Here is a 4,835-nt window from a genome sequence, read left to right as displayed (position 1 = left end):
GGGTTACTGAGTCCTTCTTTTTCTCATGTTATAGTCTTTGTTTTAAAGTCTATTTAGTCTGGTATAAATATTGTTACCTCAACATTTAGTTTTTTTGCTTGTTTACATTTTCATGAAATATCTTTCTCCCTATCCCTTCACTTTCAGTCTGTGTTTGCCTATTGATCTGAAGTGAGTCTCCTGTAGGTATCATATGTAAGGGACTGGTTTTCTTATCCATTCAGCTACCTTATTTTGTGATTGGAACTTTTAATCCATTTACATTTTAAGTGACTGTCGATAGATATGTAGTTATTGCCATTTTAGTATTCATATATTTGATCTCTTTTTTTTTCTTTTGGTCTTGAAGAAGTCCATCTAAGATTCTTGTAATGCTGTTTTGGTGATGATGAACTCCTTTAGCTTTATCTTGTCTGGGAAGCATTTTATCTGTCCTTCAATTCTAAATGACAGTATTGCTGGGTAGAGTAATCTTGATTGTAGGTCTTTGCTTTCATCACATTTAATATGTCCTGCCAATTACTTCTGTCTTGCAAAGTTTCTGTTGAGAAATCAACAGTCTTATGGGAGCTACATTGTAGGTAATTAACTGCTTTTCTCTTGCTGCTTTTAAGGTTCTCTCTGTTTTAATTTTTAGTATTTTAATTATGATGTGTCTTAGTGTGGGCCTCTTTGGGTTCATCTTGTTTGGGACTCTCTGTACTTCCTGGGCTTGTATATCTATTGTTTTTTCTTCTTCAAAGTTGTTTTATTTTTTAAATGGGAAAATGCAATAAAATATAATAAAGGAGAAAGTGAAAATGAAAACAAAATACATGAGAAATGAAATATAAAAAATTATAATTTTAGAAAACACATGGATGAAAAGTGAAAAAACAACATGAATTCAAAATATATTGCAAGACCTCTATGTTGTCAGTGCTATTCTTATTCTTATGCTGAATAAAATTACATGTTTTGCTTGGTAATATTATTTTTACATGCCAATATTAATTATTATAAATGTTTTAAATAAAGTTAACAAGCAATAGCTTAATTTATTCATTCTTATTGTACACTACATAAAGTAGTGTACTGGAACCAGCTCTTATTGTTTTGCAAAAACTGATTGTTGAAAGTTCTCAAATCATGTAAGCCAGTTGAAATCTTATTGTTAGCTTGACATATACCACGATGATTGGCTTGGAAATTGGCAAATGCTACAAATTTTTTTGGTTCTCTCCACAAGAACTGTAATAGTAAATCTCTGTGTACTTTTAAACAACAACTAGTTGCATCCTGTTTTTCTTTTTTTCCTAAACTTTATGTCTTTTTGTTTTATTAATGAGTTTACCATTTATATTTATTGAAATTGTTGTTAGTAAATATTTCTGTCACTTAATTTCACATGCCTCAGATAGCAATGCCTGTTTAACTTGACTTCAAGATTATTATAAGCTCAATGTATGTATTTTCATAGGAGATATCTGAGTAATGACAATGGTGATATCCGAGTCATAAGATTTTTGGTGATTTAGTATTAAAGTTGGCAATTTGTGTTATTTTTCCTGGAAAAGAATAACTTATAGCAATTTTAAATTTAATACTTTCTTTGATTTCTTTCTTTCTTATTTATTTATTTATTTATTTTAAAGATTTTATTGGGGAATTGGGGGAGGAAACAGCATTAGAGAATTGGGGAAGGGGAACAGACAAGTTGCTGTCTTTTTGTCCTTCAGTCTAATTATGGAGGATGTCGCTTCACTGGCTCATGGTATTGTGATCATTGTGCTCCTCCTGGCTGAGGTAGATTGGTCACCGGTCATTGGACTGCCTCTCACAGTGTCTTACGGCAGCCCACTGCAGCCCCACTGCAGCCTACGCTGTCGCCGGTGACTCACGGCAGCCCAGCTCCAGGTCAAGCTGTTGTTCAGCATCTTAGCTGTAGAGGGCGCAGGGTCACTGACCCATGTGGGATCCGAATCTGCGAGCCTGCTGCTCAGAGTTTGAACTCCCAAGCCAACTCTTAACAAATAAGCCACTCGGCTGGCCCCAGATTTCTTATTTTTTATAGGCAGCAGTTTCACAGTATTAGAATAGTCATAATTTTTGCCTCATGAAAACTTGTAACCATTGGTCCATATATCACTCTCTTTTCATTTGTTTATTTGCTTACTTACATTATAATGAGTGCACATGGACTAACTATTCACACTAGTCTAATGACACTGGCAATTGATATCTGTCTTTGTGCTCCCCCTCTTTATGATCACCCTGACTCCCTTGACTCAAAAAAAGTATTTGGCTCACTTCTCATTATTTTCATTAATAAAATCCATGAAAAAATTCTCATCATGTGTCACCTAAATTACTGCAGTGGTTTCCTAACTAATTTCACTGTTTCTACTCTCATCTACCACAAATCAGCTTTCCACAATGCAGACAGAGTAAGTTTTGTAAAATGCAAATCTGATCATTTTATTTTTCACTTAAAACCTTTCAGTGCCTTTCAATTGCTTCTTAGGCTAAAGAACAATATTCTTAGCCTGGGTTCTAACACCTTGTTTGGTCTCTCCCTATTTCTCCAGCCTCGTCTTTTACTATATATGTACTTTCTTTTTTTCTTAGCACTAGTCACACAGTTGTTGTTTTTTTAGTCTCAATCAATACTCCATCCCATTACAAATTAAGATAAAAGACTTCATTATAATTCAGTACAATAGACAGTAGAAGAATATAATTTGTAAAAACTTGATATTCAAATGAAGCTTTGTGATGCTGGTTTATATTTCTGCTATGTAACTTTAAATAGAAGTCCTTGTAGGCTCCCTGCCCTGCCCGCATCTCCCACCCCCCACCCAGGGGGATGCCCAGCTCTGGGGGAATACCTGCACAGAGCTCCTGATGCCTGCCCGCTGTCCCTGCACCTCCCCAAGGCCTGGAGCTGCCTCCCCGGGATGCACCTGAGCCACTACACACTGTGCATGAGGGAGCCGGTGGAGCTCGTGAGAAGAGCCCAGGCCACCACTGCCACTGCTGTCCATTCGCTGCAGAGCCAGATGAGGAGGGGAGAAGTCTGGAAGACACCAACATGAACAAGTTAAAATAACTGCAGAAGGATAAAGTTAGCTAGTTTATGATCTTCACAAAATATAGTGTAAAAACAACCGTAAGTTATTTGTCTCAAAATGACTGGAGGTTAGGTGTTGCAACAGTCATTTTTTCCCAAAATCCTGAATTTCATATACAAGAGTGTGCCAAATGATCATTGGACATAAAGAAGTTAGAACAACTATACAATAGATACAAAGATCCTCAAGGTGAAAATCAAATTGCAGTAGATGGTATACAGCAGTTCTGTGATAACCTGGCATTCCATCCAGACAGCATTAGTGTGTTGACCGTTGCACAGCAGTTCAGAGTAGCAACACAGTGCGTGTTCTCCAAATAGGAGTTCATGGAAGGCATGACAGAATTAGGATGTGACAGCAAAGAAAACTAAAGGCTCAGATACCCAAGATGGAACAAGAATTGAAATAACCAGGACATTTTAAGGATTTTTACCAGTTTACTTTTAATTTTGCAAAGAACCCAGGACAAAAAGGATTAGATATAGAAATGCTTGGTAGAATTTAGTGCTTAATGGAAGATTTAAATTCTTAGACTTATGGAATAAATTTGTGTTGGATCATTGTCTTCTAGTCTGGGCCACTCTAAACATTTGTAATTCCAACATTGTGGATTTCATTGTATATCTGTGGGCCATATTAGTTTATTCTCCTATTAAGTCTTGGAAGATTTATGGTGATTATTTTGAGATTTCCATTATTGCATAAAGCACAATGCTGTCTTCATCAAAAAACAGTTTGGCATAAGAATCAAACATATGAACATCACAATTTATAAAAACTTCTTAAACATATGTGTTGAGCTAGTGCAAAGACTATACTGATAGCACTTCCAGTGAGAGTGATAATATTTAGAGGTACCAGAACTGGAATCGTGTTTTAGTTTGGGGATTCTTTTTTTCTTGGCAAATCACATGTGTTGTTGACATGAATAGAAAATCAGAATCTGATTAAAAAAAAAAAAAGTCCAAAGAACCAACGTGAAACATTTTTAGGATAACTTTGTGTGCTTACCTGAAAAATTTACTGTTTCACACCCTCCATTTCAACTAGTCTGCATTTATCTTACACATGTTCTATGTAGTTATCCTCCAGGGAGCTTTTATTTAGAAAATATTTGCATAATGTTAGATTCCACTCCTGTCTATATTATGCACTACATAATTGGATTTCATTATGATTTTGAAATGCTTATATGCTTATCAATTAAGTTAAACTAATTTGTTTTGAATGTTTTACATTGCTACACAATACAATATTCTAAGTTAAGAAAACAAATAAAAGTAATTCTTGTACTTATATACCCCTTTTCTTCTCTTCTAAGAACTTCAAAATATTTACCTAATGGAAAATAATTAATAGTCACAATATTTTACGTTGTTTGGGAGAATTAGATGTGTAATTGTATTTAATAGATGAGGTTGGGAAGGGTGAAGTGACTTCCTTGAGGTTATATTGCTTTGAGTCCAGCATTGAGAACCAAGTTTTCTGACATTTACTTGAATGCCCTTCCCAGTTGACCCATCATTATGCTTAAGAATTTTGTAGTATTTTATCTTCTGGGAATTCAAGGATATTTAAAACACCCAGATGATGTGTAATTTTAATGTTAATCTTGAATGTTAAAGAATAAGACAAGAAAGTGAATTGATTAAATCAAAACAGGTGATTTTCTTCCAAGAAGAAGGTTAACAGGGAGAAAGCATCACCAGTATGGATCTGACTTTG

At 35.0% G+C, this 4,835-nt stretch overlaps 1 pseudogene; it reads left to right on the top strand.

Annotated features, from left to right (window-relative positions):
- The first annotated feature begins 3,070 nt into the window (after positions 1-3,070).
- On the top strand, positions 3,071-3,815 carry LOC109375948 (DCN1-like protein 1 pseudogene; annotated as a pseudogene).
- The last annotated feature ends 1,020 nt before the right edge of the window (positions 3,816-4,835 follow it).

The sequence above is a fragment of the Hipposideros armiger genome, unplaced genomic scaffold, assembly GCF_001890085.2.
Source record: "Hipposideros armiger isolate ML-2016 unplaced genomic scaffold, ASM189008v1 scaffold_1013, whole genome shotgun sequence".
NCBI lineage: Eukaryota > Metazoa > Chordata > Mammalia > Chiroptera > Hipposideridae > Hipposideros > Hipposideros armiger.
The sequence above is the reverse complement of the archived record's forward strand: the minus strand, read 5'-3'. Positions and strand labels throughout refer to the sequence as shown.